Source organism: Wolffia australiana, chromosome 1, assembly GCF_029677425.1.
Source record: "Wolffia australiana isolate 7733 chromosome 1, ASM2967742v1".
In the NCBI taxonomy this organism is placed as follows: domain Eukaryota; kingdom Viridiplantae; phylum Streptophyta; class Magnoliopsida; order Alismatales; family Araceae; genus Wolffia; species Wolffia australiana.
The window spans coordinates 22,501,355-22,516,433 of record NC_135835.1 but is presented as its reverse complement, the minus strand read 5'-3'; positions in this window follow the sequence as shown (position 1 = coordinate 22,516,433).

Sequence of the window (15,079 nt, the reverse complement as noted above, 5' to 3'; positions counted from 1 at the left end):
TATCTGTATAATACTTCTTGAATGACCTAGGGCATGATTACTTGTAAATCATTGATTGGGCATCCTAGTTGTAACTGATTTATTGGATTTATGATCAAGTGTCAAACCTTTATCGATCATTCTAATCTGATACATATAGTTTAGAAGCTCGATCTTAGTATAAAAAAATAGATCAAAGCACCTTCATACAGATTGAATTGATTATGTTTTGGTTCCTTGAGTAAGCCTCTTCACACCGTTCATATGTCTAGTCTAAAGGCGTAATTCAGAACTCTGGATCTCCTCTTGCTCCCTTGAACTGTTATGCCAAAAAATTACGCCTTCAGACTAGAGGAGAAACACTTACAAAGGGGATGATGAGAAGGGGGGCACTCAAGAAAGGCTTTCATGGTTATTATTACACTATGTGGGAGCTTTTCATAAATGTCAAAGTAAACATTTTTTTAAAGTTCTCTAACTGGCCATAGGCTAAACTATACTTATCATAAATGTAAGATCATATATTGTTATTCTTTCTAGGTACTTTCACATTCCTCCCAAGTATGACTAAAATAGCAATATTTATAATACATGTTCAAAGACTTGTTGATGGGGGACCATCGAGGCGACACCAACGCAGAACGAGTCCAACCACTTCGAGCCGCTTGCGTCGACGCTCGCGATCCCACGTTCAAGTATCCAGCATAAATGATCTCTTTATTTTGCATGTTATTTTGTTGTATTTTGTCCTACTAAATTTATGGATCGGGCCAGCGTTTTTGGGCCTTGTCCATGTAATTTCTATTTTCTTGTTGTCTAGAGAAAGGACCTCGTCTCACGACTGTTTCTTCCTCTAGAGTCGTTCACTTGTCACCTATCCTCCCTATATATGGGGATAGCATGCCCAAGTGTAGGTAGTATTTGAACAATTGAAAGTTTGAAAGTTTCTTTTCTTTACTTTTCTTAGAGAGAGGTAGATAGCAGTTAGAGATTTGGATCAAGGAGATCGTGGGTTCCTCGTCATCCTCGCCTCCCACGTTGAGATCACTTTGTGGCTCGCCTTGACGCCGATTGATCTCCCCGCATCGCAGTTTTCTTGAAGAATCTTGATTCAAGAAGACCGATATCGTTCTGTTGTTCATCAAGAGTCGTCAAGATTTGATCAACTCCCTTCATCTTGAGGGTTATGATCAAGATCGCCGCTGCCACGTTCCGTGCTTGCGTCATCGCCTGCAGGCACTGTCGTCCTTCACCGCCATTCGTCCATGCGTTCGTGCTCGCGCACCCACGCCCGCACGTTCATGCCCCGGCCTCGCATCAGCGCTTCCGCACGCCGCATCAGCACGTACGTGCCCGTGCTTCCGCATCTGTGCGTGCGTCCTCATCGTGTGTGATTGTGTGCCCGCACCTGCGACCGCTCGTGCGGGACTCTGCTTGCCCGCGCCTCGCTCATGTGGGACTCCGCTTGCCCGCGCCCCACTTGCCCGCGGCCCCGTATGCCGAGGCTCTGCGTGTCCTCATTCGGACCCAGCCCTCGCTCATCAGTGCTGGAGGGACCGCGCTCCCGCCCACCGGTACCACACTGCACTCCTCGTGTGCGCCACACCTGCTGAGCATTGCGACCCCGCTCACCGCCTTGTTGCTTGATGCACTTGGCCAAACGTTTGTCCCTGTTGAGCTCAGCACATTTTCTATAAGTGCATCCGCAAGGTATCTTCTCGTACCCCTTATTTTTTCAGTATCATTGCCTTTTGCAGTGCCGTCGTCACCTATCATTTCCTCTTCCCTCTTACTTGGAAGCTGATTGAATAGGATAGCCACCTTTGTTGAGTGATAGGATACTATTGTGGTAGACGATTACTTCTCTGATTTTGGAGTGTGAACAATTTCGGGCCATGAAATGCCCCTCTCGACTTAGGTGTTCTAGAAATCTCGAGGGTCATTGAGAGTCTATCGTGACCGATCTCTCCTTTCGAGAACTTAAGAGATTGTTCACCTTAATCAGTCGTGTCTTTTATTGCTCATCTGAGAGTTTTCTCAACTATTAACACATCCTCTTAATTAGGATTATCTCAAAATCATTGCAACTATTGTGTTGTAATACGAGCCGTCGATCCTGGCACCTTCGTATTACATCACTTGTGATCATTCTTTTATTATCACATCATAATTATCTAAGCTATTTCAAGTATTCAAGTTCTTCATTATAAACATCACGTGAGAGTAATATCAAATAAATATTTATTTAACTAAATTTAACATGATATAGAAGTGTGATTTAATTGATGGCCACATATAAATACATATTTATTCATTGAATCTTTAAAATGCCACTTATAAAACAATACAAGCTGTCATGTCAAACTCATTTGAGTCTTTTTAATTCCATTATTAGTGAAGAATGTGAATTAATGAGATTCAAAGTGATTCATGTGATAAATATGAGTTGAACTTTGATGTGATATGATATGACTATCCCAGTTCATGTAATTAAAAGGTTCTCATTACCTTCCTCGAAACAAAATTAAGGGTTATTCTATAACCATTGGATGATGTATTTCTTATGATGCAGTTATAATTTCCTTTGTATAGAATAAGCAGGAGTGAAATCTATAGTGATCATAAGTATTGAGATTTTGAGATGCTCTAAAAGAGACAGTACAGAATATGTCTGATTTTTTTTACATATCCCTACTTTTATGGGAGGGTACAGAGGCAATGACAAAGCCTGGTCATCCTTTAAAAGATATGATGGGTTTTTAAGAGATCTATTTTTTTGATAACTTACCTTGTGTGACCAATCCAAAGTTTCCTATTCAATTAGAGGGATTAGCCGAAACATACTGATACTTTCACATTTATGGATAAGGGTTTTTGTGATTGAAATAAAATTAAATTGAATCATAATGTATATTCAAAGAATAGTAAATACATAATCTTAGAAATTTGAATGTGTGTGGGCAAAAACTTGATATCCATTAGTCAGAAATAAGTAAATAAAATCTATGAATAAATAAGCATAACACACAAAAGAAATGATAATGTGTTAATGATATAGAAGGCGATATCTAAAAATCCTAAAATATCACTATCTACTACTGCTTGCGTGGTGAAAATGGTTGAACTTCTCACCATTTGTGTGGAGACAAAATTCTCCTCAAGAAATAGTTCGTTTACTTTATTTTTATGTATCCTAGATGGTTTATACCTAAATTTAAAACAGTTTGATTCATGTAATGCTTATGTAAGTGGATATCTTCTGGATGGACAATCATGTTTGGAATACCGAGTCCCAAATCACAGGATCCCTAGATATCCTAAAGAGTTTTCTAATTTAGAAAATTAATTAGTGGATAAGTTTTGTAAAGATCTCACTAACCAGCTTTCATCCTATGTGTGATATCCAACATATCATCAACCTAGTACACAACACCAATCCTACATACTTTACACCATTATTGCATATATCCCATCTAGCTAATAACTCAAGTGCATGAGCTATTAAAAAGGTTTGTTTAAGAGAGTCTTAGCCCGTCTACTGTCCAAGCACTTATAACACCAAAAAGAGAAGGATAATTATGTTTGAGTGGCAATAGTACAAATATTAACAACATCACAATCAAATATCAATTCCCCACCTCTAGAGTTGATATTCTCAACATGACGGCTGGTAATACTATCTCCAAAATTGACCTTAAAACCAGTGATGAACCAGTGAGACAAGTGGAAGACAATATTTATGATTTAAAAAGTGATGATATGAGTAAACTATAATGCCTTTTGGGCCATCCAATGCCCCTTAGTACCTTTCAAGGTCTAACTGGTCATATCCTTAGGTGTAAGGCCCCATAGTAGGCATCATTCATGCGTAGAGGCCTGCAGGCTAACTATTCAGAATATGCCTGCATACTTTTGGACTTAGGATAGGAGGCCGAGTTCGTAATTTGGACACCACATGCATCACGAGTGGTGACCCCCTTCCGTAATATTTACAACCAATACGAACATGGTGCTTGTGCTCGTTGGTGTGCAAGCATGATGGATCAGGATAGGTCTTGGGTGCATGCACAAGCTGCCAAGGATGCGCGGGTGCATGGGCTACTTGGCATGTGCACGAGGGCCGCGCAAGCTGCGCGCGTAGGCCGCAGGTACTCCCTGCACATAGGGGTGGGACCAAGTCCCACCAGGAAATCAAGACGTGGCCTATGGGGTGCAGAGACGTCTGTAAGGTGCGGAGCAACCCTGCAGGTAGTGCTGCGGTGCACATGCACCAAGGCTTGGGGTGCCAAGCTCGACATCACCGATGTGGTCCAAAGTAGTAGAGATGTCAACTCAGGCAATGGTGATGCATGGAGCATCAAACTTGGGCACCGAGCACTAGGGTGTTGCGGGTGGATGTCAAGGCATGTGGTATGACTAATCATTGGACGTACCAAGGGCCATGAGCCATACACGCATGACACTTGACTCGAAGGCATGCAAGTAGAGGCGGTGCCTGTGCGGGTGCACAAAGGGCTGCAGATCTGAAGGCACACGAGCGTCAGTACCAAAGGATTTTATCATCTCTTACAAAGGTGTTTGCAGACCCTAAGGAACCCAAGGTCATTAAGAAGTGGTCTCCACATCAATCCATTCATGACGTCCGTAGTTATATGCTCTTGCATGTGTCTATCAACGATTCAACATGATTATGCTGCTCACTGATGGTTGTCTAAAAAGGTTCCAACTTCATTCAAATAATTTAGGTAAAAAAGCCATTTGATATATTAAATATTAAATGATATAAACATAAAAAACTAAAAAAATTGGGTTTTAATTTGTTGTTGGCACTTTTTGAGATTATTCAACAAAAATATAGATAGTGATGAGTACAAATCTCTCCACACAGAACGGTCAGTAAGGATTCAATATTCTTAGAAATGTGATTATTGTGGTGAGATGAGATACATAATAATATGGAGATGAGTGGCGAGGAAATGTGAGGCGATATAGTGATAATTCGTAATGTAATTAAGATGATAATAGTTAGTACATTGTGAAAATTATGATTGAAGAAGATCGAGTGAATGCGAGAAAGAAATGAAGATAATGCTAAGAATGGGGTAGCACGGTGGATAACAAGTTTTATATGATTAATGACACAATGGTGATGTGAAGGTGTTAAGATGTGCTTAGAGAGTGTATGGGAGTGAGATAAAGGTGAGATGTTGTAGTGAAATTTATCTAAGCAAACAACGATGTTGAAAAAGAACAACATAAGGCAGTGATACTTTCTGTAGATCCTTCAGTTTTTCTAGGATCAAGGCAATTTGCGAGTGCATGTCAGCTCTCCCTCTTCTCTGTTGCTTCTTCCCTCACACCTAGAACACCAAAAACTCAAAAACTCATTATCTTTCAATCAATACACATGAGTAAGAATAAAATTTAACGATGATTTTGCTAGTCATCCACGCCTCTATTTATAGATCGGAGGGTATGGATTGAAAGAGGGGTCGACGACAAAGCCTCCCTGAAAATTTTAGCTTAACTGGAATTGTGGATCGTCAGATATCAAGCATTGAAGTTGGAGCAATCATAGCCATCAATTTTATCCTTCCTCTTCAATGGTGTTTATGCTTCCTCATTTTTTTTCAGCAGGTAAGATGTCAAATCATCATTTATTACTGATTGGTGCAATTGCCTCGTCTTTCGTGATCGCACACTTTAAGAACACCACATGTACCTATAGGAAAAAAAGACAATTCTTTTTTAACTCTAATTTAATCGTGATGTGGCAACAAATAGTGGTGCCATGTCACTTTCTCTTTCTTATTTCTTCCTTTGCTAATGAATGTTTCAATGAAGGCCTGCACGTTCTACCCACGTGGGCACACATGTTGAGAAAATATGGTTGTTGCCATATTTCCCATTGTTTTGTATCTTCTTGTTAAACAAGAATGTCTTCCATGTTTGGTAATGTCTATGTATATAACAACCCTAAGAAATGAGAATAACTAAGATCATTTTTATCTACCAAAAGCTTCCGCTCTTACATAGTATCAAAGCCCGTGAATCAACGGGAATAACACCATCTCTCAGGGTCGACGTTTTTCCACGTGAGCAGGAATTAAGCTCTTGATCTGCAGCTGATTTTCCACAGATCCATGGTCCAGGTGTGGCCGTTTTGTTTATTTGCATTGTAGCTCATTGTATCTTGTTCCTGCTCGAACCTGGAGCGATTTGCCCTTGCTTTCAACCTAGAGCGATTTGCTCTTGATCTTTCTCTTGGTTGCAACCTTTGTATCCTTCTTTGTCGTCTTCTCTTATTTTCCACTAGATTCTCATTTATTGGCTTCTAGAAAAAGTCACATGACTTTCCTATATTGGTGAGAAACGGGATTTTTAATGGCCAAGGAGGAAAAAAATGAGTGGTGCAAACCTTGGCCCAACAGGCAATGTTATGCATTTGGGGGACAAATGGTATTCACATCTTCCCCAAATACTACCTCCCAACCTTTTTATGGGACATAACCTTTACCAATGGACACATTATGTTCAGAATATTTTTCACAGTCAGGGCCAATTCTATCACTTGACAGAAAATGCATCTGATCCTACAACCACATCATACATGAAATGGCACTGTGAGGATGATGTTTTGTTTATTTGGATCTCAGATTCAATGCTTCCAGAAATAAACCAAGCTTACATGGATCTTGACACGGTTAAAGTGGTATCGAGTATTGTACAAAAGTGTTTTTTTAAACGTGAAGATGAATCCAAAATTCCTGATTTAGTGGACAGATCCATGCGTCTCCTTCAAGATCAGCAGATGGCATCGGAATATGCCAAAGACCTTGAAGCCTTATGGAAAGAAATCGACTTATACCGACCCTGTCCAAATAACTCCCCCGACAGGGAATATGTATTACGTGATCAGGTCTACCACTATCTGAAGGGGCTACTGATGGAAATATATGTGGCCGGCAAGCCAATCACACATTCCGCATCTCGTTCCATATTCATTAATAGAACATATTCATTATAGTGCACGTGTGATGCTTATAATGAAGTCCATGAATACATGATCAGACTTAGTGAATTATGATGAGATCGTAATACGGAGATCACTAGTCTTTAAGCATGTGTTCTAAACATTCCTATACGAAGGATACGCGAGAAGGACATCAAAGTATCCGGATAGAATAGCACTATCTAGCCTCACTCATATGATGAGTATGGCCGGTCCCGTAACCATTAGTGTGGCGACACTAAGGATAGATAATGGGTGCTCTTTAGTGGAAAGAGTTCACTGAATTGATCCGTACGAATCCCTGAATGGTATTATACCGAACTGTCAATCAGGTTGATTCACGTCACGGTTGTATATGTGATCCTTAGACCTGAGACACCAAAGACGTCTTGTGGATGGACGGTTATACTTTGGCTATGGCCAACGAGTCTCTAATCATGGGATTCTAAACGGTCTTAGTTCGGGTGCATCAAGAAGTACATGAAGGCAATTGAGTGGTCAAGATGGGATCGTCTACCCTCGGTATAAGAGGTGACAGCTCAAGGAAGACTATGCAATGAAGTCCTTGGCCAAGGCAGTGAAATATCATAGAAGAGTTCTCCGATGATTTCCGAATTCATCAGTACTAACTCGGATGACCGATTAGGGTTTGACAGTTGACCATACCCTAAGTCGTCCAAGGAGCGTCAAGTGGATGAGGGATTATACATACACGGTAACTGATGATGAACAGGTGCCATGAGTGAGTCGATACACAGTCCTTTGTATCTTCTAGGACACGAGGTGTAGCTTGGCACCCCACGTGTTGGAGTCTCAACCTAGCGATTGGGTTAAATCGATCCGACGTTAATTAATCTATATGATGATATAGTTAATTAATTTGGAAGGTCAATAAAGGTTATTGGGTCGTTGGAGTCGTTAACTAGACTGATACATGAGCCTAGAGGGTCACACGCAAATGGTCTTTTGGACGTTGGAAGATATACTTAAATTTTGGGGCTTTCTATGAAAAATACCCACTTAGTATAAATAGGGTGATAACACCCTAATTTCTGTCTTTATTTCATGTTATTAGCATAATTTTATGCATTTAAAGAGCTTAAAATGGGGTTGTTATCATATATTTACATGAAAATAGTGTTTTCAAGTGATTTCTGATTTTTCCCTAATTTTCTGTTAATTCTATGAATTTTAAAGGATTTATTGAAGCTCAAAATAATTATTTTTGAATGAAAATGGCATATTTAATATTTTATTTTGAGATTTATCAGCATGGGAATGAATAAGTGAATTTTCTAGAATTTTTTAAAATTTTTTACAAATTTTTAGGATTTTTCTGAGATTTATTTGAAGAGGAAATGTATTTATTTCAAGGAAAAAACGTATATTTATAATAGAAAAAAAGTATTTTTATTATTTTCAAACTTTCAAGGGCCTTTTTTGCAAACTTTCGTTGCAAAAAGACCCTGAAAATAGCTCTCGGTCGCCACTGCAGGCGTAAAGATCCAATTTAAAATTTTACAGGGTTTTATTGCAATTTTTAATATATATTTTTAATGTTTTTAGGAGAAATCGGAGGAGAGAGAGTGCGCCAGGGGCATATTCGCAATTACTTTTGGGCGGCGTCCAAAAGCAATTCCAGGCTTTTTAAGGACTTTTCTGCAAAAAGGAGGATTCAAAATGTGCCAGCCAATGAGAGAGCGACACGTCATTGCATGTTTAAAAATGAAATTAATAAATAAATCAATTTTAAATCCAATGGATTAAATTGGTTTAAAATTGATGTATTAATAACTTTTGATCCTGAAGTCCGATGGAGATGATTTTTTATGGATTTGTTCGTCTTGATCCCCTCTTTCTATCTGTACGGTTGGATCATTCAGATCCAGCCTACATTGATAGATAAATATTAAGTACTAAATGGGGGTAAAATGGTGATTTTTACCATATAACCTAAGTATAAAAGCTAAATTTCGAGAGGGGGAGCTTATTCTTGATGGTTCTCTATCACAGCTGCAAGACAGAGAGGAGTCCCACCCTGGATCAAGTTGTCTGGTACTTTTTCCTTGATTGTATTTGGATTTGTGCATTTTGAACGAGATTAGTTCAATTTCTTGTTTCTTCTTCTTGGTTTTATCTGAAATTCTAAATTGCTTGGCTTGAGTGGCATGTACAAGCCCTGATTAGGATTGAGAGGAGAATTTGAGGGATTCAACTAAGCATTCAACTGCATTCCAAAGAAAAACTCTAAAAAAATTAGTTTTAATTCTTAGGAGATTAAATTACCCCCATTTCAGTTCTGAATTATCAAAGTTGCAAAAACAAACCAAACTCTAATTAAAAATTCCCTTTTAACCTCTCTAATTGACCTCTTGGATCCTTTTATTAGGATCAAAGAATCCAATTTAGAGCTCCATATTTCTTCTATTCATCTCAACTCTTCTACCACCATTTCTAAATTCTCATCTAATTAGGGTGACTTGATCCTCATTGAAGATCAATTTCAGTTTAATCAGAGTGAAACGACCAATACAATCACCAAATCGAATTCCTTACTAGCTTCCCTTGGATGACACTCGTACTTATCACTATACGTCTTAAGTGGAGTTCTTATAAATTTTATTGCATAAGCCAAAATCCACAACGACAAGGGCTAAAGATTGCATAGTTTTTACCCCTATTTTCGGCTTATCATAGGGGAAGGCCCTGAACGAAATTCACCCAAGCCAGAATTGTTCAGGGGCCTTTCCCCTTCTTCTCCACTCTCCCCACACCCCCTCTCCATCCCTGATGTGATCGGGACGACGTAACGACGCCGACGGAGAAAGAATGGGGCTTGTCAACGAAGAGGAGATCCGACGCGCCAAGGACCGCGTGGATACGTCTATAGGCTGCACACTTGAGCAGCTCGACTCGTCTCGCTCCGGGATCAAAGAAATCACGAATGATATTCGTGCAAAGGTACATTGTTTCAATGTTTGGGTTGATGTCGTTCGATTCGCAAAAGACTTCCCCTGCGCATCGTTTTAGATTTATTCATCCAAGTCAAGGCCCCTAGAACCCAACAGCTACTATCTGAATTTGAGACAGTTCGCTCTCAACTTTTCAATAGTGAACAAAACTTTAAATTTTGAAGACACTGTCATCAAGTTCCAAAATGTGAAAGGACGTTTGGGCCTTACTTCTGAAGATGGAAAAGCTATATTTGAAAATGCAGCATGCCTTGTGAAGCCTCAAAGAGGATTCTATGGATCAACTAAATAGCCACCTCAAGTACAAAAGAAAAAACATCCAAGTAAACATGATGAAGATCATATATTTTGTGTTTACTCCAAGAAACCACGACACACAGTAGAAACTTGTTAGAAATTGCATGGAAAACCCCCCACAATTAACAGAGGGAACAACACTACTCAAGTCTTTACTCTAGAACCTGAAGATGAGCCACCGCTAGAGGGACAATGGAAACTAGGTGATATGGCACATCTCAAAGAAGAAATCAATCAACAATGAAATCTCATTAAGAATCACTCTAACATTGTGGGATCCACATCCTTGGTGCATTCAGGTATATCATATTGTTTAAATATTGTTTCAGTTTCAAAATATCAACCTCACTCATGGATCTTAGACTCTGGTGCCACATATCATATGACACCAGACAAATCATGTTTTTAACAGTATGAAACTTTCCCTAAAAATAGAAAAGTTCAAACTGCTGATGACACCTTACTTTCAGTACTTTGTATTGGTACCATTGAAATTGGATGTATTGAGACACTAACACATTTTTGCATGTTCCAAAACTATGTCAGTTTGCTCTCAGTGCAATGATTGGCCCATATTTCCACCTATAAGCTGATATTTGATGGATTTGATGCCTTCCTTTGTGACAAGGTTGCGAGACAGAAGCATGGGCTAGTTAGGATTCGTGGCAGCCTCTACCACTTATGAGTCTCTTCCTTAGACGATGACGTGAAGCCTATGGTTGCCACCATAACCTCGACAACAGAGGCATGAGTCAGGGAACTTGACCAACAGTTCGGCCACCCTTCTTTTCTTACTTTAAAAACTATGTTTCCAGACTTATGAAATAGATTGAGTTTGGAAAAATTGATATGTCAGGTGTGCCACTTTGCCAAACACAAGAGAACTACTAATCCTCCCTCTATGGTTAGGTCGTCTTCAGTATTTGAGATGACTCGTTGCGATGTGCAGGGGCCAGCCTCATTCTCTGACTAGCACAGTTTTTGTCGCATCCTTGTTTTTGTGGATGACCTTAGCCGATTCTGTTGGATCCATCTTATGAAAGCCAAATCAAAGGTCTACACTATTTTAAGTGGATTTTCTGCAATGATTAAATGCCAAGTTGGGGCCCAGATTAAACATTTTCAAACTGAAAAAAGAATGGAATTCATCGATTCAGTCATGAATACCTTGTTTAGAGAGCAAGGTATTATACTCCTCAACAGAATGGGGTTGTGATAAACTCAAAATTTGTGTAAAAATTATGTCATCGAGAATTTGAGTTTAATCAATTAAATTTATAACCGATACTCATAAATAATTTAATAAGTTAGTGTTGAGTACGGGTTGTCTCCACAGGGAACGGAAATTAGGGAAAGTCAATCTCAATTATGTGAAGCGAAGGTGAGATGAGTTATGTGTACAGTAGTGAATGCGTGATGACAGTAGATAATAAGATGATAAATTGATAACTAGGGTTTTGCTAATTTGGGATTAAGATAGACGAGAAAGAAGAATGAGACGAGATCGTAACAACGACGTGGTAAGTGGCATTACATGTGAGTCGATACGGTGATAAAGGTAGCGAGAATGAGGTAGACCAATGGTACAAATGAGAGACGTAGTGATATGTGTTGGTTGAAATAGGAAGGAGAGAGATGTGTGACGAGATTGTCATGATGTAGAGATCACATGAAATGAAGGTTAAGGTGAGGATGGGTAGGGGATGATGACGGAGAGGATTGAGGATGGTAATGGATGAGGGTTATAAATGGTGGAGATGGATAAACTAAATAAGTGTATTAGAAATGATTCAATGTAAGGAGAAAGGCTAACCTTATATCCCTATATTACGTCAGGATCATGGCATCTTCCTGCTGCAGATCAACCTCCCCACTTCTCTGTTGAACCTCCCCAAGCACTAGAGACACCAAGGAACACTTGATGGACCTTCAAAACTTCACTTTTGTTCAATCATCCTCACTAGGAGGAAGTGAGGTTAAAGATGTTTTCAACAAAGATTGATGGCTCAATTTCTAGATCCTAACATATGGATGGATAGATGACAAAAAGACGAAGTCACCCTTAAAATTTCAGCTCGATCAAAATTCTAGAAGTTGGATGATTTTTAGATGTTTATTTAAGTTAAATATCTATCTCTCTTCATCCTCGTCAGCGATGCCACATCATTCAGTTAGGGTTTTGTCTCTTTTGGGCATTAAATGCGATGATTGGCTAAGATTCCTCCTCGTCATCGGCAATCGCCGGCTCTCGTCATGCCACATATCACCCTGGGAAAAAAAGGAAAAATAATAGTTTATTATTTAAATATATTTTTTAATAGCTTTTGTCATAGCTGACATGGCGCCACGTCAGTGCGCACCACGTCATCAATTTCTCCTTCTAAACTAATAGAATGTGACATGTATACGCCACATGTACACGTGTGGCCCACGTGTACATGTGGCGCTCTGTGGTTGTGCCACGTCGCCTGGTCGTCATTGTTGACTATTCCAATGAGAGAGAAATATTAATATTTAATCATCTCTTTCTCGTGCAATGAAACACATTTATTGCTAAAAAATAGCTCCTTTTTCTGATCGGTCCACGTCACCTGTGCTAGGAAAAGTTTAAAAAACCCTAAATATATTCTATAATTCATATTTAATAAAATAAAATCCAAAAAATAAAAATAAATATTTATTTTGATTTAGAAAACTTATATATTTCCAAATTTAATGTCAAAAAATTCCAAAAAATCATATTTTGACTCAAAAATTATTTTCTTTCAGAATCTGCAGTCAGAAAAATCTCCAAAAATACATAAAAATACAGAAATTCAGAATTCACTTTAAAAATGAATTTAATCATTTGAAGCTTCATAACATGCATATATGATTAATTCAATGCAAATAAACATGTAAATATTGTCATATTAAGCTACTAAAAATGCATGTTGTCAGATCCCCCAACTTAAATCATTGCTAGTCCCTTAACTATGGCATTTAAAATCTCTTGGTTGATCCATTCACCTTATAATCTTAACAACATGAGCTTGAAGTAATTATGATATCAACTACACCTCTAAGTACAATTATACCCATGTAATGCTAGAATGCATATAAGAGAATCCATTGTGATTTTGGAAAGAGCTGGTGGTAGAGTGTAGGGACCTGAATGGGACGGTAATTTCTTTCGTGGACAAAAAAATCGTCCCGTCCAGGACTTTGAAAGATTGATGGGATGAAGAATTGTTCACCCATCCCTGGACGGCTAGTTGGTCAGACTAGGTCACTGGGAGTCTGATGTGAACTAGTCCACTCCCGATCCTTTAATTGATTGTCATCTTAGTCAGTAGTTGTTGCACATTTTGCATTAAATTTCATCGTACTATGCATTCATCTTGCTAGTTACTTATTATCTCGCCGTCTCACTGCGTTGTAACACAAGCCGACCGATCATGGCATTCTCCATGTTACATCGGACATATTGTGGATGGAAAAATATGTTTTGACTATGATTTATGAGTCTCTAACCATGTGATTAAAACAAGCCTTAGCTCAGATGTATTTAAAAGCACACGAAGGTGATTGAGTGGTCCTGACGGGATTGTCTGCCCTCTATATAAGATGAGATTGACTCAAGAAAGTTGATGAAGCTAAATCCCCTGGTAGGGTAGTGAGGATATTGAAGAAGGAAATATCAAATTTTTCCCACTACACATCAATACTAATAAAATAATGGATTAGGGTTGGATGATTAACTAATAACTCACAATATTAATAGGTCAGTATACCAATTTTTACATATTAATTTGCATTAAATTGGTTATATATGCATGTTATTAAGCCTAAAATGATTAAATTTATTTTTACAATGACCTTTTAAATTTAATGATTTTTAAAGTATTTTGAAGGTTTTTATGACATCAATTTTTGAAAGAAAATAAAACTGAGTCAAAATATGATTTATTTGGAATATTTGACATTTTATGCATAAAGATATGAATTTTGAGTCGATATATGTATTTATTTATGTGTTATGAGCTGAAATAAAATTTTATATTAATTTTAAGATATTTTAATATCCCTAGCGGCTAACAAAAATTGGAATTTATTTAAATATGATGTTAAAATGCATTTTTACATGGGAATTTCAATAGTAAATATGAAACCACCTCCCCGTTATGACCTAAAATATGGACAAGTCTGTCTGCTAAAAAAGGCACTTTATGGACTTAAACAGTTACTTCGTGCTTGGTTTGAATGATTCACTCTGTTCAGGAAGAGCCTTAATTTCTAATAGAGTAATAGTGACATACCCTACTTTATCATCATACATCATTAGGGAGTGTTGTCATTCTTATTCTATACATTGATGATATCATTATTACTGAGAGTAACTCATCGGGTGTTGCTACTTTAGGGGAACAAATTCAAGCTCAATTTGAGATTAAAAACTTAGGCCTACTTAAATATTTTCTGGGTATTGAGGTAGCTCACTTGCCAGGTGGAATCATACTCTCTCAGCATAAGAATATCTACGACCTCTTCAATGAGACTAACCACCTTCATTGCCAACCTCTTGCCACTCCTTTGGATGTTAGCATAAAAGTTACACAAGATTAAAACGAACCTACGACTGTCCCATTCTCTTACCAAATACTTATCGATAAACTTCTATATATGTCACACACCAGACCCGATATTTCTTACTCTGTGAACCTTAGTCAGATCATGCATTGCCCCAAACTTTCTCACTTGCAGGCTGATCACAGAGTTCTTCGGTATTTGAAGGGGACTATAGGACTTAGTCTCACCTTCCACCAATTGCAGTCATTTT